This window comes from Stegodyphus dumicola, chromosome X2 (assembly GCF_044657685.1).
Source record: "Stegodyphus dumicola isolate Sdum_Otavi_A_Nest chromosome X2, ASM4465768v1".
Taxonomy (NCBI): domain Eukaryota; kingdom Metazoa; phylum Arthropoda; class Arachnida; order Araneae; family Eresidae; genus Stegodyphus; species Stegodyphus dumicola.
The window spans coordinates 127281680-127304326 of record NC_140781.1 but is presented as its reverse complement, the minus strand read 5'-3'; the positions used below and the strand labels follow the sequence as shown (position 1 = coordinate 127304326).

General features: G+C 36.3%; 1 protein-coding gene across 3 annotated transcripts in view; it reads right to left on the bottom strand.

Annotated features, from left to right (window-relative positions):
* Ehbp1 (Eps15 homology domain containing protein-binding protein 1) overlaps positions 1 to 22647 on the bottom strand; it is a 255700-nt gene that overhangs the window by 9002 nt on the left and 224051 nt on the right. The gene's annotated exons all lie outside the window — the stretch shown is intronic.

Here is a 22647-nt window from a genome sequence, read left to right as displayed (position 1 = left end):
TCTAAATAAAAAAAAAAAAAGTCAGAGCAGCATAATAAATGAAATGCAAGGTAAATAATGCCATCATTCGTTTCAGTTCGTAAACAATTTACGTTACAACAAATTAAAACAAAAACGAAATTTTAAAGCGATACTTTTTCACGTATAAACTTTTATGTATGAATATATGTAAGTAATTTTTACGCAGTTGTATTGATAACTCTTGAATACATATTTACCAAAAATCATTAAATTGAACGCATTAAGCAACACAGAACGTATCAAACCAAGAGCAATTCTACGCTATAGGTTATTAATCTGATTCATACTTAGTTCAGTTCTCAAATTCTAAGGTAAGTTATCTGTTAACAAGGTAAAATGACTATATATATATATATATATATATATATATTTCTTAAATTAAAGTGGCTGGCGCTAATTTAACCGTTTAATCTCACTTAGATAATACTTTCAAAGTGGATAGAACCTTCAATGAGACTTCTAGTTTTTCTCCATGCAAAATTGAGTTAAAAAAATAAGCGGGATGAGAGAGAGAAAATATTCTTGATTCGGTGTCAAACCCAGATTTTCTCTTCTGTGGATGGGCAAATTACGGAAAACTAAAACAGCCAGTTTCTAACAATATCTATTCCAACAAATCTGAATTTCACAATTACTTTCCGCATCATTATCTTCAGAATACTCACATTTCAGAATGCGGCGCATAAGTAGCTCACACATCCCGCTAATACTTAATACGGAGGAAGTTTCTTACTTACGGATTCTACAGTTACGGCACAGATTGCAATATGAAAAAAGAGAATTTTATAAGTAATCCAATGAACTAAAATAGAATTCGACAATTTTAACTTTTAGGTGATGGTATATTCCCAAAAGAAAAAAAACTCGGACAGTATTGCAAGCAATTTCTTTCTTTCTTTCTTGAAATTTATCAACCACCTCATTAACTTTGAGTCTTATTCTTGTAAACTGGTTGTGAATATATTTCTTCCATTTTCTCGGTTTAAACTTCTGTCAGCTACAACCGTTAATGCTGACTGCCTAGAAATCGAACTAATAGTTTTCATGAAGCAATCATAGTAACCATGCACTACAAATTTTCTATAAATGTGGTACAAGACATCCATTAAGAAGAAAAGATAATACCCGGAAGCCTAAGAACGAAGGCGGTTCTTCTCAGAATAGAGCTACGGTCTGCTTTGTATCTAGTTTTCCTATAACCAGCAATACATGTAAAATTTGAAATCTATGCATATAGAAGTAAACAAATGTAAAAGTTTAGCGCAATAATTAGCCTAGAAAAGCAATAAATCATCGCTAACTGCAGTTTCATCAGAATGGAACAGGTTAATCAACATGTCGCCGGTATAGTAAACTCAACAGAACTTGTAACAAAAGAATGCATCAAAAAACCAAATGAAAAAAAAAAAAAAAAAAAAAAAAACCGTGATGTGAGTAAATTTGCAGTATTGTGCACTGATTTCAAGAAGTAACACATGAGACAGTAAAATCAACAAACATGGAAAAGTAAAGCTTTCATGAACAGCAAATTGCACATAAAGGTAGTAAATGTGTATACGCATGAAAGAAAACAAGCATCAAGTACAAAGATGAAAACAATATTTAATTTTCCGATATTATATGATGACGTCACATTTGGATCATTAATAAATTGGTGTTTAAAGCTAAAAACAAACAAACAAAACTTACATTAATAGAGTATGTGAGCATTCCGAATCTTCACACATATATTTTACAGCGATTTCCCATACTTTCAATGAGGTAACCAAGCATCGCAGATGCTAGCAATGGCCATTCCTCTATATGGGCAGTTTCCAACTATCTGAGACTGACTGGAGGAGGTAAGCGTGCAGAAACAGCACGCCTAAGGGCGTCCTAAAGATTTTCAAAGGACTTCTGGCGGGGAAAACGGTTAACACCGTATTTTATCGTTAACGAGTACCTGGAGAGTGATTCTCGTCACCGACGAGAATCACTCTCCAGGTACTCCAACTGTTGCAAGAGTTTCAGAATGAGGGGTAGAACTTCATCGAGATACCGCACAGTCTTTAAGGATGTGCAGCTGGATCCCATAGAAATTTCATCCCATATCACAATGCTGCGACTCCTGAATGTGTGATGTTCTCAGCCTAATTCCATGTCATTCTCTCCAAACAAGCTTATCATCTAATTTCAGGACAAATCTAGACTCGTCCATTAACAACACGTTGCGTCAATCTGAGACAGTCCAACTATTAGTTGTCTTTAGCACAGTAAAACTTGCAGTGCTTCAGAGGAAGCTGAAGTTCTTCGTCGAAAGATGACAGTTTTCCGCGCCTCCGATAAGGACAAAAAGGAAGCTATGGCATTCATGACATTGCTAAGCAAGAAAATTTTGGAAGCTTCTAAAAAAGTCCAAATCGAAGGGCTAAGGGAGAGCTACAATTTCAGCTTCCGAAAATGAAGGTTACGGTTTTTAATCAAATACATACCAGATATGCTAATTTATCTTGAATTTCAAAAATAAGTGAGTTTGTTTTATACAGGGTGCTCAGAAAATACTTAGGAAAAATGTAAAGGCAGATAGCAGAGACCGAAATAAGCAGATTTTGTAATGGAACGTGTGTGCCAAAATGAGGCGTGAGGTTGTACACAGCGCTGCTGGGCGACAGGTATATTCGTCCAGATGGCGTAAACTGTCATTTTCCGGGCAGTTTCGAGCAGCATGCTTCACTACAGGAAGGCAAAGCTAGCCGACATGAATTTTATCTATGGGCTAAACCGAGCAGCTACGGAAAACAGGTACAATGAACGATTCCCATGTACCTCCTTTGAGCAGCTTCTCGATTTCCATCTACAGCTTTGCAGATAAAAAGGCATGCCAGCGAGCTACACTTAGCTATTATACGCTTGGTTCGGCTAACGATGTCTACTACTCAAAAACCGCACGAAATTAGACAATTCACTCCAGCAAAACGCTTTTATCTCCTGCTCAATAGCACCCTGTACCACCTCAACGATATCTGCCATTGCATTTTTGCCAGATATTTTTCCAACACCCCTTTTCTTCTTAGCAAAACCGTATTTGAAAGGAATTTTAGAAATGTTCCATGAATATAGGGCCAATCTTTTTATAAGCGAGAATCTGATTTAACTGACAAGTTTAAAAACCATACATTTAAAAAGGAAGCAACTGAGTTCAGAGATGAAAGGCAGACCAATGACTGAGGTAACCTTAATTTGAAGACTCGGAAAGCTATAGAGGATGAAGGTCTGAAAAATTTCTTATTTTCGATTCTAAATACTTCAACATGGTTTCCCGGTTTCTTTTAGATCTGCCAATAAAATCAAGTTTCTCAGTTATGAAAGACAGAATACTGGACTTTCATTCAGGGGGAACTTATAAAATTACTTTGATGAAACTTATTGTTGCATGACTTTGCCTCTCAATTTTGGATTATTTAGAAGCTTTTGGTATTTTCCTACACGGCAATTTCGTTAATGATGCATCTTCCACTCCATTTCTAATTGAGCCACAGAAAAATTTGTACACCTGTCTTCTTTCAACTAAGCACTCAACATTACTGCGTTCTTCGTAAAAGTAATGCTTTGGTAAAGATGGACCGAGTTTCAATGAAAATGCTGTTAGAGTGAAATCCTTGCTTAATCGTGTTAACTTTTATGCTGAATTTTTAAAATTTATTTGTTTATATAACTGCACTCTGTTATTATTTTCCTCTAGTAAATGCTCAGGGCACGTCCATGACCAATGCTTGAAGTTATAATACCTAAAAACGAGCGCAAAACCGTTTAAAGCAATTCCTGTTATGTAGCCTGCTCAAAAAATGATAGAAATTAAAGAATGTCTGCGAAATACTATTTCAGATGTTTTCGAAAACTTAAATGCAATTCCTGTAATGATTTTTCCCAAATAATAACTATGCGTTAACCAAATGTTTACATCGGAATGAATTATTCCTTTTCGCCTTCTATATTACAAAGACAAATGCATTCGGATGAAATAATCCGCTCTCCCAAACTTTTTAAAAATACCTCTTCGGTCTTGGTGCTAATCAATAAAAATACTAATTATTTTAACTGAATCTTGAGAGCTGTAAATTATACATTTAATGCACTTCATTTTGGTTTGTCCGGCTCACTACCGCCCTCTACCGCTGCATTGCCAGCCAATCACAGTTGTAGTTCCTATTACTATTAGTGTTCCCTTTTTTTGAATATTTACCGTGAATACTGTATTGCTGCAAAGAAGCACTTTGCGTTGATTTTGTACATAAACACATTTTCCTCTCGTGTCGTTCCTGCCTTAACCCGTCACTTTAGACCCTACATTCCTATAAAAAAAATGCATGTTTTAGTACGCTCCACCACCCCTCCAAGTTTGTCCCATGATCTATGAAATTACCTGTATGTAACTGTAAGTGTATTCGGCCTTTATATATAACTGTAACCGTCTATGCCTTCCCAGTAATTTCGAAAATAGAAAGTACTGGAAATTACGGGTGGTAGTACCAGTGAAAAAATAAATAAGACCGAAGAAAGCATCAGTTCCCAGTTCAGTGTTGACTTCGGAGTACTGAGATCTCTATGCGAGCTTCGCTCTTCAAATGCGCTTTGCATTGCGTTGTGTTTCCCGTTCTCAACAGTTTGAAGTGATAACTATTAACTGTGTTCTGTCATACTGAGAAGAGCTGTACTTTTGTGTAAAGTTCCAGAACTGTAAAGCGTTTCTTTAGGGGAAATAAATCTTAGCAAGCTGTCATCGGTTCTGTGTGCATTCAATTCATTACGAACCCGTGCACTCGCAACATTTTATTCAAATGCAGTAGAAAGTAAAACGAAAAGTATCGATATAAAGAAAAGATCAATTTATTCGGCTATGTATATGAAAGTTCTCTGCTTTGAATAGGACATACTCATGGAGTATTTTCTATGGAAAACAAGTTAATCTAATAATATACACGGGCAAAATTATGAATGCACGCATGCAGTTAATTCATTTCACAAGCCACGAGTCGGAGAGATATTATCATAGTGTCTATTATCGGGACACTAGTGGACAATATGATATGAAATAGCAGTCAGATCTGCAAGCATTGCCATTAAGATATAGGTAGACAGTTGGTTTGGCATTCGATGTTGACTTTATTTTATTTACTTTTCCCTTTTTGTGTAGGGTAGGAGAAAATGGCAAATGAACTCGATAGGTCGAGAATTTCAGATTAAAACAGATTCGGTAGCATTACGTCGTTAATCGAAACTCGAATACAATACAAGTTAACGAAAGCAGCAGAATTAACCATAACACTACCACATAAGCCAAAATCTAAGTAGTAGTCATACACATACAAATGGACATTAACTTTATTAAAATGTTATTTGTTCCAATAGATATGAGACAACCATAACATTCTCCTCTTTCCTAATAGTCACACGTTTCCGAATCGAAGTGCAAGCATTCCTTAAATTCTCAGTACTTATTGCGCATCTTTCAGCCTCTTGGTGCATAAATACGATTTGCTTGACGAGCTTTACACACCTTCATTATAATGTGTAGAAATCATAAAACGATACATTTTTATTCAATAATTTAAAATAATTTACATGCACATTTTATTCAGTTAAAATGCACGTTGAAGGTTCTTTCTGGCATCTCCAGTGTTAAGGAATGTGAAAAGACACATTTCAGTACTATAGTCTTAAATTAGGAAGGAAAAAATAAATAAAAGCATGGAGGAGGGGTGAATGATAATCCTCCAACCTGGAGATTAACGAAGCGCGGGAGTGTTTTTCCGCTGTTCTCATTCTTCGGCGATAGTTTAGGCAATTTTTGATGAGATGCCCTCGAACAGAGCACGACACAGTTCCGGTTCGTCGATGTCAGAATTCGGTTCCGGTCGAACTGATTCTCCGGAGCAGCTGAGTGCAGAAATCGAAAGGCTTCTTTTGTCTGGGGATTAGAGGAGTTAGATGGGACCTCTTTATTTAATGGTGAACCAAGTGGCTCGGCGTTATCGACGGCCAGCATACCTGCTTTTTCTTAATGAACCTCCCTTTTTGTCCGGCTAATGTTTGCCGAAAGAAACTTCAGCTGACCCCGGCACAACTGAGGTTGTTTCAAGAACCAAATCAGGCCTTTTGAGCACATTTGAAAGCTCTCAATTCAAGTGGAAAAAAGAATTTCTTTAATTTTCTCTTTCGGTATATGTGCCCATTTTCCCTGCTCTGCTAACCAGGCGCGAACATATTCAAAGCTAACCACAAAGAATGGTAAATACATGGAAGTCCTTCTCTAGTAGAAATTAAAAAAGATGCACTAGTATGACATTTACTTTTCGCTGCTAGAGCTCTAGAACTACAAATAGTATCAGCTTCCTATAACCTTGGTACTTTCTTAAAACCTTGATAGAATGCTTCATAGATAATGTTAAGCTATGGGAATCAATAGTATTAAGGTGCCAGTAATGAAATCATACAATTACTAAACATCTAACCCAAAATGTGTTACAACATATCTATCTGCTCATATCAACATGAAAATATTCAGAAAATTTCAAAGCAATGTAAAAGAAACTCCTGCAGTAAAATTCCACGAAAGGCAAATACATTACAGAACTAAACCCAAATGGAAATAAAAGTTACAATCGCCGTGCCATATATCTGATACGTCAGTACATATTGAATGTTTAATTTAGATGCTTTATTTGACAGAAAATATTGAAGTCGTTAAGAGAAGACCTCTATCAAGAAACAAATTGCATAAAAGATAACGCTCAAGTAAATTTACAAAAACAACACGAATAAGGAATTTCATAGGGCCACAGGGTATAGTAAATCAGTGGAAGTAAGCAATCTTCAGATTCAGCGACTTGACTTCAAAACGAAGGAGATCAGGCATTGCAGGTAAGACATTGCAACTAAATAAAAATTATTCACATCATAATTTTCTAACGTATGCACTTTCTTCCACCGGTGGGCGCTAAGAAAATCCAGGAGGAGCTTGAGGAGAAAAAGAGCATTTAAATATGCTTGAAAAAATTTATGTCAAAGCTTTTTTTTAAATAAATACTTGATTACATAAACACAACAAACCATTGCAAGAGTCAATCCAAATTATGTCAATCGATCTTCGATTAATACTGATCGCAGCTTAATTTCTAATATTAGAACTGCCAGAGTCTAGGGAAGGCGAAATGAATAAATTAAGCTAAATTAATGACAGATAGTTAAATAATGAGTTAAAATACCCAAGCTTGATTTTAACTTAGCTCCAGCTGAATTTATCCTTCTGACTGATCCCAAAATTAAAGAGATTCTTCAAGTTAAAATAGAATTTTCAGCTGTATTTTGTAAAAGGAATTTAATGAAATAAGCACTGAAATATAAATATAGGATATACAACATAAAGATGTTAAAAATATACACATTATGCTATACTTTTTATTAATTTATATTGAAGATAAAATATTACATTCTGATATGTCGCATGGTATTCATTAAAACAGTCTAAGCACATTTGAAGTGATTTTGGATAATTGGAACAGAAGGTCGTAGTTTTTTTTTTTTTTTTTACATTTTCCCACGCTTCTTGGCGTTCCACAGTTTGCCTCTTTTGATAACACAGGGCGCACATCCTTCAAGTTCAATGGAGACGACTTGGGCTATGCAGACTTGCTTTCTTCAGCATGTATATCGTCCAGAATAGATTTTCGCAGATCATATGTACCCTTCGCGGGAGAACAGTCTGAATAGTTTTATACCACACTCATGCGATTTCGTTGGAATGTATTGCCTGAATATTAGTCATCCCATCCTAGGAACCGGCAGTCGGATCTGGGCCCCGCGAAGAACTCAACCGAATCGCATTGGGCGACGAACGTGTTAAACCAAACCAAACCATTACGCGTTAATAACATCCACTACGCACAAGCAGCATGCTCTTTCAATCCACGCAGGCTTTTTATATGTTTACAGAACACGTGCAGTGGCATGAATCTGGGCATATTTTGTCAGGTTCTTTATTTTAACTATGAAAGTGTGAACACGTAACAAGTACTTAATTATTATTCGACCAACTTCTGCATTTCATGACGAGTTTTAATCAACATTTCGCTGCAATGCTAGTGCAATAGATAGATACCTAAAATTTTCAATGAGTATTTAATCATTGCCTACAAATTACAGAGAACTCTCCTTAATTTTAACATAAAATGAAGATCCAAGAACCTCAGCAATGACGAAATGATTTCTTGACTGCTTTAATGCGAATTCCTTACAATTCAACCAGTGTTGCTACCTTCTTCGAATTTTGGATTAACGAGAATCCGCTGCGCATCAAATAAATAACTGTTGGGAGCGCAGGGAGAATAGAACAAATTCAAAGGCGATTTTGAAAAAAGGGCGGTGAACCAAAAAAGAATGAGAATCTATGGATTGGTCTAGATGAACCTGGCGCAGTCCCAAGCGGATGTGGCACACTAGCTCAATTATGTACATTCTGCTTCTAGGAACAATTTTTGGACATTAAAGACATCTTCAAAAAACTTGGATAAGTACGTCGAAGATTATTTCCCTTCAAAAAAGAAAATATTTGTTTTTAATTGTTGAACACAATTGAAGATAATTTCACTCGGCAACACAGAACAAATTATGATTGCAATACTCTTAAATATTGTACAGACATTAGGTTAATTGGAAAAGCCGGAGAGATGAAAAATTAGAAACCGCCTTCCTTCGCCGGGAATCGAACCACGGACCTCTGGAATACCGGCCCAGAGTGCAGAACCACTACACCACGAAGGCACGCTAGGAAAGCGGGAAAAATACCTTATTATTACCTAAAAATTTCCTTCTGTACGCACAGAAAAATTGAATGAAAAAGGATTTGAAGGTTACTATAGGTTACTCTGAACCTTCTTTATTTATAGTAGATGGTAGCTCAACATAAATCAGTCCATATAATTTAGCCATGTTTAGTTTTTAAAGACCCTCATTTTTTAAAGAAATCTTCCAAATTTTTTTAGAGAATAAAAGGAATTGTTTGAAAGGAAATTTCTCTGTTATTTTTTTGGCTATATACTAATCTTCTTATTCTATATTAGTTTTAAATTTTTACCTTGAAATCTTGCCTAAAATCGAATGGCGAATCGAGGTGTTCCCAGACTAAGCTCATTGCGAGTCTAGGTCACTGAGAGGCAGCTGTATCTTTGTTTCTCTGCAGCTCATTAACATAGAAAGGTGTGTCCACATCTGCGTTTGATTTCTTGTTTTTCAATTTCTTCTCCCCATCCCCCTTTTTTAGAGGGGAGTTTTGGTTATCAACTAAGAAATTGTTGGGGGGATTTTTCTGAAGGTCAGGGATAATTTTATCATTTAGCTGTTTGGTTTTTCACTAGAGTTCTCTTTCGCTTTGGTTCAAAGACGTTTTCTTAGCGCTACGTTTAATAGTTTTGTGTGTGTGTGATTATGGCAAAGCCTCGAGGACTATCTGCCTAAGGGGAGGGATGCCTTCGTGGATGACGTTCTAAGGGAAACTGGCTCGTATACACGTTACACATGGGGAAAACCACGAAAACGCCCATGCAGCCGGCCCATTCGCGGGATTCGAACCTCGGACCGAACTACCAGTGTTCAGCGACTTTACCGCTCGGCCGCTGGTGGGCCCATTTAATAGTTTTGAGTTGTAGACATTTATATTTTTATTTTATAGTTTATAATTTCAAATTGTAGATATAATATTAGTTTATTTTTTTCTGATTTTTAATTATTTTCCAAACGGATCGTAGAGGGCTGACCATTTCTAAAGCACTGAAAGTGCTACACGAATTGCTTTCAGATAGTGAATCTGATAAGGATCCCAGCACATGTGCAAAACATGCAATATTGGATTGTGCTTTTTCAAAGGTGGTGTCACTTTCTTCGAAAAGTACCACGATTAAAAAAATAGACTAAAGTGTAAATATGAAATGTAAATAATGTAAATATCATATACTTTTTTTTTTCAAATTCCTAAGCATGTAATCATCATATAACCAAAAATGAGCTTTTTAAAGAGGGTGTAGAGTAGCAGATTTTCCTGTGGCACACCCTCGGTAATGCTAAATCTGCTATGGCATTCAGAATCTAGTGTTTTTTAATCGTAGCCAAAATCTCTTACTGTTTTAACGCGCTTCCCAGCAATGCTCGTTTCAGCACTCTTTTCGAAGCTCTATTCAATCAGTGTGCCCGCTTCGGACACACCCACAGATTTAAAACGACAAGTACTATCTTTACAAAATTTTACTTGTGTACTTCTCTAGGCCTAATTAAACTGCCTACCTTCTTCTTCTTCTTCTTCTTTTTTTTTTTTTTTTCCCTTTATCGAAATTCCAACTTTAAAAGGTAGCGTGCCGGAAAAGGTTAAAGGGCAAGTGGGGATTTTCAGGGGACCCAATCGCCAAATCCTGGGTGTGGAGAATCCTCATCCAACATTGTTTTAGTTCGGGCGCCACTGTAGAGACATTAGGTATTTTTGGAAGCCAGGAGAATTGAAAAATTAGCAATCGCCTTCGCCTGGAATCGAACCACGGACCTCTGGATACCGGCCCAGCGTGCAGAACCACTACACTACGAAGCCACGCTAGGAAGGCGAGAGAAATACCTTATAACATGATTAGCGTGAAAATAATGAAGTAAGAGTTAAAGAATGCGTATCAACGACCATGCAGCTATACACATCATTAATAGGATGAACAGATCAAACTTAATGGATGTCCACATACCTATACACATCACTGCTAGGATAAACAGATCACGTTTAACGGACATCCAACTCCGAAATTTCCGTTTCCAAATGTGAAATGGGTCTTAATTTTCTGCTCATGGATGATATTTTTCGAAGCTATAGAATTACCAAAGAAATACGTGGATACGTAGAAATCTAATATAATGAGAGTTACGATTCATTGGTATGGTCACTATATTACAACGAAGTTGCTAGAGTGTTGGGGGGGGGGTATTTTAGAAAAATGCATTGCTGATCCTCATCACCTTACGACAAATCAGGGCTTAATTTCTAAAATTAGAAGTGTCGGAGCCCTATGGAAGGCTGTCAGCAAAGAGGAACAACATTAAATAAATAAATAAAATGACTTTAAAACTCATTAATAATTTTAAAATTAAATAGTTTATTATTATCAAATTAATTAAGAGCCATTTAATTAATGCTTATAAATTGTTTTTAATGAATAATTATTATATAATTAAATTAAATGTAAAGAGATAAAGCGATTTTTAATATAATTCTATTGCTAAAAATAAAATTTTCGAGATAAAATTTCTACTGAAATTGTTATTCAATTACGTACAAAAAGTTCCGTAACCTTCTTATTTAGGGCTCCAGTGCGCTTCGACTAGAATTATGATTTATTACAAAAGCTAAGAAGCATCGGCGCAATATAAGCTGTGATCGTAGGGAGAAAAAAGTTCTTTTATCACAAAAATTAAATATACTTGAAATATAGCTGATGAAAATTCAGATAATGCTAAAAAGAGGGCAAAAGTGAATGAGGGCGTGAGGGTATGAGTGGATGGAAACAAAAAATGAGGGGAATCTTGATGAGAGAGAACGTTTTCTTTAACCGCGGCTCTTTGCTGATATAATTATAGCCATCAACCGGATGTATCAGGGGTAAAATGAGTTCTGAATCTGACTCCTAAGGATGAATGCAAAGTTGCTGGTTACGCTTTTCGCCCCCGTATTTGGTTACATTAGTGGATACTCTGGGAAGGCGATGTATAGGACGTGCTTGAGCAGTTTATCTCAGTATTTCACTCTTATTGTACTCGCTGTCACTTAACGCACATTTAAGAACACAAAATTTCCTTCCTGCGAGGATAACTAACTGTAAGCATCGATAACAATACACTAGATACGATGGCATGACGATAAATTTATGCAATCCTAAACAAACTCCCCCAGATTTATTGCCTTTCTTAAAGGCAAAGGTTTCCGCATGTGAGTGAGGGGACTTCACTTAAACGTCTCAAGTTCTCATGAGCTCGTATTTCTAGAGAAATATAGTATTGCAAAGTCTGCTTATTGTTAAACTAAAACGTTAGCAATTATATATATATTTTTTCCTTGAAATTGTGGCTCAGTTTTATAAAAAGAAGTACCGGAGCTCATCTTATTTAGGGCTCCGGTGCGCTCCGGCTAGATTTGTAATTTATCTTAAAAATTCAGAAGTACCGGAGACGGGCTCCGGTGGGCTCCGGCGCAATTTAAGCACTGCGACAAATGTTTTAAATTTATAGTCAGCAATTCTGGGTGAACGAATTTTAAAATTTAACCCTTAAGCTTCATTAAAGGCAAGAATCAGTGATGTAAAATATAGAGTTGTTCTTAAGTATATTACATAGTGAAAGAAGAATTTTTTTTTTCAGATATTAGTGTAACTGTTTTATTCGCTATTTAACTAATTTACTTTGTTTCGGAAAAGTATAACTTTATAAAGACTTTTATAATATAAAATACTTTTACAACATATACTTTTATAATATATTATTACATAAAGGCTTTTGGTAACGTAAATGTATTTCGATGAGGAGAAGTAAAATAAAATAAACATACATACAGGGGCTGTAAATAAAGCAACAACAACATACCTGAAAAACACCTTTTAATGAACGTACAAGCAAAATTACATTACATTCCTTTACTATAATCAACAGCAGAGTCTTGTACCTTTTACTAAATGTCAGGACTGTTGGCAAGGTGCTGGCTATTGATACCAGCTATGCTGCTCAGAACACAGACGGTATGTCAGGAAATCGGATGTCTCGAAGGAGTTCTTTCAACTTAGAAAAGAGGTTGTAGTCACAAGGACTCGTGCCAGGTGAGTACGGAGGGTGTTGCTCCCAAGACCAAAGACATTTACATCTTGTGCAACATGACAACGAGCATTGTCATGCAATACGATAGGGAGATTGCCCCGCAATAAGCGTGGACGTTTGTACTGTATAGCCGGGAGCAGATGGTGCTGTAGAAATCGGTAAAAGTAGTGTGCGTTGACAGCTTTTCCTTGCGGCAAAGCATACGTAAGAATGACATCCTCGTAGTCGTATGCCACAATCTCAGCATAATCTTCATTCGACTGGGTTCCCGACGAAACTTCCGTGGACGTGGCGAATCAGGGTGATACCACTCATTAGCACTCATTTTATTCAGACACGTAGGCTCACGTCTCATCAGTGGCGGCAACACGCTGCTGAAATGCGTTTCCGTCATTGCGGTATCTGTCGAGATGGACAGGAGCCAGTGCATACCGGTGCCTTTACTGTACGTCAGTGAGTCGATGTCGAACCCAGCGAGAGGCAACTTTCTTCATATTAAGACTTTTCTTCAGTATGTGCCACACTGTTTAATGACTGAGCCCAACTTCAACGGATAATTCCCGGACCGTCCACCGACGGTCTATGGAAAGGAGACCACTCACTATGTCAACGTAATGTTGACGAGCGGATGGCCAACCTGTGTGGTGCAAATCCACAGTCTAAGTCCAACGCGCACTAAACGCTTTGAACCAACGTGGAACCGTCCTATACGGTAATGCATTCTTGCTACAGGCTTCAAATAACCCTTGATAAATTGAGATATATTTTTGCTACGGGCAACCTCGATTTTAATCCCCGACAGCTGATTACTTTTTATAAACATGACTCAGAGTGGTAGAAAGGACGTTGGCCACTTCAACGCCACGCAGTAAATACCGGATCAACGGTTTTATGCACTCTACACATCGACAACAGCGTCACCTCACTGCTCCGATATATTGCTTAAGCAGGCCCGATGTTCTTCGCCTTTCAGGGCTACGCTGCCACTGCTTTATTTACAACCCTCATAGATAGCTGCATTATGTTAGAACAGTTTCATTGTATTTAAATCAGCGAATCCAAAAATTAGTCATTACTATCCCCAGCAAGAAAGAAGAGTGGGGAGGGAACTCATTGTTTTATTAGAAGAGAACAAAATGTTTCTTAGAAGTACATCTTAAAAATTATACTGGAAGGACGTCAACCTTCTAATGGGAGTTAAAATTTGCGCTATGCGAAAAAAAGGGTATCTCCGTAACTTAAAGAGATTATTATTTCTCCGCCCCCAAAGCAGGATGCATAAAAAATCACCTGTGCACTCGTCAGGACTCGAACTTCAGAGTTTTGACTTGCCAGCTGGATGCGCTAACAACTTACACAACCACAGACCACACATGAAAATACAGTAATTCCTTACCTTCTTTCTCACGTATAGAAGGAAAGGGAAGAGACAAGAAACTCAGTCAAAGTGGTGAAGATTTACCATCAATTTTTAGCTCAGGCTCCACTGTAAACACCATAAGAATTTTTGGGAACAGAAAGCGTGAAAATCATTTATGTCCTCGCCGGATTTGAAGCAGTTTGCCAGCTGGACGTCCTAATCACTTACAACAGAACAAATCGTACGGGGACATGCGATAACTTCATCAGTGGCATTACACATCAGACACATTACACATTACGCGGACATGCGATAGCTAAATCACCAGAAATAAGCCGGAAGCCCATTAAACCATAAAAAAATTACATTATATTAAAACATGTTTTGGTACATATCACGTGAATTTTTGCCTTTCTGCGAGAAAGTATGTCATCAGCCTACCACTGACGTTAAGAGGATTCCCCAAACTGGAAATTTTTGATTACTTGTGCAAAGTTTATTATTTCAATCTTTGTTCAAGTTACTATTTAATGAGACGGCTAAATGGATACATATTCCTCTGTTAAAATTAATATTAATTTTCACCACGCAGTTCCCGTATTCATCCAGGTGAAATAAACTGATAATTAAAAAAAAAAAAAAATATCCTCTTCCCCGTCAGAAATGCTTATTATTTACTTTACTCCATTTAAGCTACAAAAAGTTCATATGGAAAACTTTAACTCTCCCCTCCACGCGAAATGCACTAAAGAACTACATTATATTTTAAAAAAGATTGATCAAAAATCAAATACTAATAAGAATTAATTACCGTAACAAATTTTAATCATCATCTACCAACAAGAGTAATATTATAAAGTGGACGACTGTAAACAATACAAAAGCATACAGCATTAGCGATGTTCCAACTGCTTCTGATTTTATGCAAAAAGAAACTGAAAAATGTAACTAATGTTTACTTTTTTCTGTTAACTGCTGAAAGTTAGCATTACAGCCACTCATATGACAAAATTATTTAAGACCAAGCTTGTACACTCCATGTGTTCTTGTACACCAGTAGTCAGTATACCGAGCGGTTATATGAAGATTCGCTTCGGCTCTGGAGAAAAGCATTGCCAAATTCGCATTTCTTATAAGGTAAATGAACCGGTATGTTCCCACGACGAAGTTTTAAGTTCGTGAAGCGCTTTTTGGTGGCCTGTGGAATCGTCATAACTAGAAGGAATTATTCATTGCTTTTAATATCTGTGGGCCGCCCAGACAGGAAAATGGATAATGACTCTGACTGCTGTACCGAAGGACCCGGTTTGGAATCCCGGAGAAAGCATGGATATAAATTGTCTGTCCCTTTATAGTAGGTATTACCCACCTATTAAGTGCCATCATAATAAAGTGACCTCCACTTCCGGCCTTAGTGCTGGCCAACGCCTGTAATGGTTAGTGTTCGCCACTGGGGGGTGGGTCTGTGGATGAGTTGCAAGAAACCTAAGAAATCGGTTATAAAAACGCGAAACTTCAATTTCCGATTGCTTAAACGTCCTTCTAAGACGTGTGATTTTTAGCAAAAATATAACTGTGAATTTTAAATACTGCGTTTGAAAAAAGTTGATCTAGCAGCTGTTATACATCACAGCACTAATTACAGCATCCCAAAACTTGTGATAGATGGGTTTGTAAAAGTTTCGACTTCTTCCAGCAGTTCATTAAGCGGCTCGAAAAACAAATTTTACTATTTTTATTTTATTTAAATTTTAAGCCCTAGCATTATCTATCTCTAGCCAACGAATTAAAACAATATAAGAAACAAACATGAACAAATACAAGAATCGGCACTTTTGTTTCAAATTCTTAAACTTTTTTTAAAGAAAAACACCGTTCACATACCCGCTGAAATATACAAAGGCATTAGAATAATATTTATGCTCTGGCTGGATGTATTTCACGTCTTGCGTGAAACATTTCTCGAGGCTACTTCACTTCAAGTACTTCTCAAAATGACCTACTAAAAACAATCGTATCTTTAATACCTATAATGTTTATGAACTCCTCAGTTTACGTTTATCCGCTCTTCGTAATACCTGCTTCACGTTAATTAGTGCTAGTTTCACATTAATCGAAATGTGGTGTCATGAGAGACTGCTTCGCAACCGATACAACTGATCCCGGATAATTGAAATGGTGGATGCCGAATGTAACCTGCTCTGTTAAATCCCATACACCTTGATTGGTAGTTAGGAGGAGCAACGTTGTATAGAAGCTTCAGGAACGCAGTCAGGGAACCAACAGATCTGCACTATGGTATGACAATCAGAAACAGGGACATGCACAAAAAAAGTACAGTGCAAAAAGTACATTCGGAGGGTTGTTAGTCGAAATAATTGAACCGGTAGGTTCCGACGACGAAGTTTTCAGTTCGCGAAGCGCTTTTTGGAGGCCCATGGGGTTGTCGTAACGAGAAGGAAGGAATTATTCATCGCTTTTAATGTCTGTGGATGAGTGGCAGGGACTAAGAAGGAAAGCGAGTAGAGGACACGGCGAGGGACCGCCGGAACGATCGGGTTTAACGGAGCCGTCTTTATAGAATAAAATGGAAATAGGGCGAGCTTTCAGCGTTCCTCGTCCATATTGCGGCCGCGGAACAGACACGACGAGTGAACGAAGGAGAATGAATGACAGAGAGAGAGAGAGGCTGCTGATGCATGCATTCTATTGGGAACATCGTAATCCTAGCGGAAAATGAGCTGGCCGCCGAATATGACGGAAAACAGTGGAAGGTAATCCCCAAATAATTACATGAGGACGCCAGAGATGCACGCGCTTCGTGGACTTGCGGTGGCTTAGAGACGGGGCGCTGTGCCCGGCCCCAATAATTACATGCTCTTAGAGCGACTGATGGTCTATAGAAGGCCAGGCACCGCCCACCGGCAGCCTGATTATTGCGAGGGTAGGCGGTATGGGCTCGGGGTAGGCAAACAAATTAATTTACTTACTTCCAGGACGCCGAAAAAAAAACTTTTATACGGCGCGCTGCAATTACTATCGGAACGTTTTCTTTTCATACGCTCAAGTTACCTGCCTTCCGTTTGAGAAAGAAGAGATTATTACCGAACCGCAAAAAAATACTTAGCAAATAAAATATTTTAAAAAAAGGCTTTATAATTTGCATGGAAGGATGCCCTAAGAAAGCATTTTCAACATGCGTATATTAAGAAGAAGCTAAACACGTGTATACAATACATAGAAACTTTAACGCTGATTGATGACAAGAATAGGAAGTTAGATTCTCACACAAACTTGATCTTCGCAACAGAGGCTATCAAAACAAATCCATAATGCCTGAATTAATAAAGAACAATTAATGACAATATTATTCACATAGCTTTTAAGAAAAAATATTGTAATTCCATTTTCAGATTACTGAGCTTATCTTTGCTACTTTAAAACAAAATGATAATTCATTATTTCTCCAGGCTTTCTTCTTTTTTTTTTTTTTTAAATTTTATGTGAAATAAGCATTATTTCGAATAATGCGCGATTTTTTATTAATATAATACCGTTTAAACCGTGAACAATGATAAATACGCATATATGAATAAAACCAAAAATACTAATCATTTGAAAACACATAATAGCTGGCAATACTCTCGGATACTAATAATAGATTTGTATCGTAATAACTGGCAATCGCACTCTCACTTATTTGCTGGAATAACCAATAATAAATATGGTTTTTGTATCAGCCAATCAACAATGATTTGATGTTATTATAGAAGTTATTTTCATGTAAACGTTAACCTGCATTAATACAGCACGCTGCATGACGTTCCTAACCAGTAATGGACAGAAATATTCTATAAAATTAGTAAAACAAAAGTCTGATTTACAAAACTTTTATAATTACCACCAGAACGTGAATGAGTTAACGAATTTAAGCGCGCAGAAAGTTGCGTTTGTACGAAAAACTTTTGACGGCAATCTCTGGCCTGTTACCTGCGATAGTTTCTTGTTACTGATTTGAATTTCTTAGTCGAATTTAGCTTCGCTAGCCATAATTACTTCGTGAAAATACTGAGCTTAACTTAGTGGCCAGTTACCTAGTATTTTATTTTTTAAGTTGGCTTTAACATTTATTCTGAATTTTCCGTAAAATATGGAGAGTTGATTTTCTGTTACTGCTATCAGATTTATGTAACCATCAGGCTCAATTAGGGAAAAAAAAAAAAAAAAAAAAAGTTTATTTTAAACTTTCACTTTGTATTTACTGTACGTACTTTACAAGTAAACGAGGTGATAAGTCATCTGTCTGTCTTTACCGTTCTAGGATTTAGTTTTGAATTATGTTGCAACGGTAAACTGGACATTTATTTAAAAAAGCATTAAATGCATAGCAATGAAATAAAAAAAAAGAAACAAAGAAAAAGACAAACGAAAAATACGACCTTACAAAGGATGACAAGTTTCATTTATATGGATGTGGAGAAGAAGCTACAGTTATATTACTCCGCGAATATTTTTATTGATATGGTGAGTCCATGGATGAACATTAAGTTTCCCTATATAATGCCCTCATAATTGATCAAAATGATTGACAACGCCTATTTGCATTTCCAGAGTATTTCGAAAATCATAACAGATTTTACTCGCGTTGCACACACGAAAATCAAACAAGATAACATTTATGCAGCCAGCCCTTTCCACCTGCTGTGTGTGGTTACTTAGTCATACTCATTAAAGAAGATCATTTACTCCCCCCCCGTTAAAATTCAAATAAATTTCACAATTATTTAAATTTTGATTAATTATCTGTTATTTTTACTTAAAAAATAATAAAAAAATGCATACCAAGACAGGAAAATCACTGCACATCCATTGCCAGAGTCTGACTGTTCAATTTACTTTGAAGTTATTTTACTTAAAAAATAAAATAACTTTCGTAAGTGTCTGTCAAAATTGGTGTGGGAAATTTATCGCTTTGAAAGGGATATGTTAGTCAAAAAGACACATATATATATTTTTTAAAAGTACATACGTAATTATTAAAAGACTTTCGAAATTACAAACGCAGTTTATGAAAGAAATATGGCTTCTGAATAGGCCAACAAGTTAACAACACGTCAGACATGATACGTGAGAGAGGATTTTCAATGTAATTTAAATTTATTTATGTGAAGCAGCTTCCAGAAAAGACAAGTCTATTGTTATGTCGATAACTGACAGAGTCTGCAGTTTCACACTGTCTTCTCAAATATAAGAAAAGGAAAAATACAATTCTATATCTCATTGCAAAGCTGAATGCTAGAAATAGGTTAAAATTAAAATGGCATAAAGTGATTCATGAAAGCACATCACTTAGAGAGATAAGAAAAAAGTTTCAACTCAGACGATACAGATGGTTGGCAGTACTACCGCCAGGAGTTGAGAGAAGGGGGAGGCACTGTACACGACAGCACACAGATAGAATTGGATTAATGTCAGTTAAATAAGGAAACTTCGGTTGCACTGATTATTTATCGAATAAATTCAAGCATCTTTAAAGGTTTTAAACGAGAATTTGTTTCAAACAGCAAGCTGTTACTGATTAATTAATTATAAGTAATTGCGCGAGGATTATCTGTCGAAGAGGAAAAATGTCTTCGTACAGGACTTTTGAAGGAAATCTAGGAAAACTATTACAAAGTAATGAGAAATTATTCAATTAATGTACTTCAAAATGTAACTGAATTCATTCCTAATATAATGCTTTTTCAGTAAGAAACACGTATTGTTAAAAGCCACGACTTCCGATAATTATGAGATGCTTGAATTGCTTTGTGAGCTTCACAGAACCCATGCTATTTTAATAGTTGCACAGCATTTGATTTCCAGGTGATAATTTAAATGTACAGAGAAAATTAAATTGAGTATCATTAATTCATCGAAAGTCGTATTTTTGGGAGAGATGGAAAAAAGTTATCTGTCGTAGAATAACTTAATTCAACCATTATTTAGCAGCTCCTTGTAATACTCGGGTACATCGCAAGGAAAAAGATTGAAAAGATCCGAGTTCAATCCCTGAACTAACTTATTATTTTTCGTTCTTCGATAATTTAATTACATTATTTCTCCTCTCTCTTTGGGTAATATCCTTGTGATTTTTCTTTAGATACGCTGTTTTAAATTTCATCGCATACTGATTTGGATGCTATACTAAGGACTGAGATGCATCAATCGCATTAGTATGTATTTATATTAATGCTATATTAAGGTTGAGATCAGGATACTAAGTTCGAAGCTTAAAGCTTAGGATCCGCATTATTCTTAACCCTTTTTTTTTAAATGAAGAAATCAATGACATAGAGCATCATAACTTCACCCTAATTCTCATCACAATTTTATGATTTTATCATACCTATTCAACAATGCTAAACTGCTTAACGATGATATCATAAAACTGGACGTACTATATTACGACTGAAGATCTGTGTGAATGACTGTCACGGATGAAAGTGTTTATTATTATTATTTTTAATTACAAAGTAAAAACTGCATTCTTTCCTCGAACCTCTTTGTTTGCATCTCGGCCAGACTTGTACTTCTCCTTTATATTCCTTAAACGATTAAATAACGATGGAAGTGTTTACTAAAATTTAAAAAAATAAATAAATGAAAATAAAAAACTTTCAAATGAGATGAAACTTTGTTCAAGCGTTAACTTCAGTTCCTGTAATTTCAGAACGAATGTTGAACCCTCACAATAATATTATTGGATTGATTAAAATTTGCTGCTTCAGTCATCTAGCGTTCAACTGACACATTATTGACAGAACTTCGTATCGGAATTTATATAATTTTCCATCTTCTAAAAATAAATAAATAAATAAATAAAATAAAATAAAGCAAAATAATAATAATAAATAAAACTTCTTCCATTCTCTCTCTCCACAAAATTTTCTTCATTCTTTACCCTAGTCTTTAAAAACATTTCCACTCAAAATTCTCTAAAACATTCCCATATTTAATTTACGTCCTCAGTAAAAATCAACTATTTTACATTTTATGATCTACCAGTGATGCGCTGATCAGTTATGCGTAAGCAAGAATAAATATTTACCAAAGTGACCCACATCGGAAATCATGCCCATCAAATGACTATATGTCCTGTTGTTAATAGCAATATCTTGAAATAACATCCATCTTGAAATAATACCCCGAAAATAGGCCAATCCACCCCCATAACTCAGTACATCATTATTGAATTTTAACTGCCTCGACCGCTTAGGTCACTTGCCAGATGACTTTATTCCAGATATAAGCGACGCCCTGAAAGCCTGTCAAGTAGTTTTCGAGGAACAAAATCGCGCATAACAACGTTATCTACACTTAAAGTAGCGCAAACCATGAAAACTAAAACCGCGCAGTCGCGTAGGAGCTGTCATGAAAAGTAACAGATGAAAGGGCGGAGTGACCGACGCCAGCGATCATCAAGGCCCTTCTTACAGGCCAATTACAAACCTTGAGGTGCGAGGGTCAGCGCCCCGCTCGTCCATCAATCGGCCCGCTGAGCCCTTAAAACGCCAATAAATACAATGTCCTCATTCCCACTGATCCAGTAATGAGATCTAAGGAGATTACAGATCTGAGGGATCAGTCGTCGCTTGAGACAAAAATGAACACTGTTTAATTGAATAAGGCAATCGATAAGCCTCTTAAGCACTCAAAAGAGAGAGAGAGAAAATCGGAAGTTTTAATTTTTCGTTGATGATGAATTGCCCGACAGGCGGCGTGCAGTTGAAAAAGGATTACGCTCTACTTACTCTGTAACAAGTGAGGTCTGAAAACAGTTATTTTAAAATCACATTCCTAAAATGTACTAAATGATGAATTTTTTTTAGAACAGAGCATGATTTCCCGATTTTACTGAAATTGATAAAATATGTATATATATATAAATTTTATTTGTAATTTATTATTTCATTTAAAACTTGGATTTTTTCATTCATTTACTTATTTATTTTCAACGTATGAGATCGATAAGAGAAAGACACAGCAGCCCTAAAATGAATAAGGAGAATATATGGATTCGGTACAGTTAGTGAGTAAGAAAATGCAGATGATTTACTCCAACTACTTCAGATTCCTTAATCTGTGCAGAAAGCTTTCTTAAAAGGCTTTTATTTTATCTGACCCTAAAGACTCGGCCCTGCATGAAAATATGATGAGTGCATCAGTAAAACAAACATGTTGAGGCTATTTACAGAGAAAAGCGTTCAAAATTGTAAAAAGGAATCAACGTCAGAAAGGTTGTTATTGGTGAACGTCAGAAAATGTTGTTATCAATACTCAGCAAATAAAACACCACTGGGGGGGGGAGATTCCCGCACATCGTAGCAGAATCATCGCAACATTAGAACTATAAA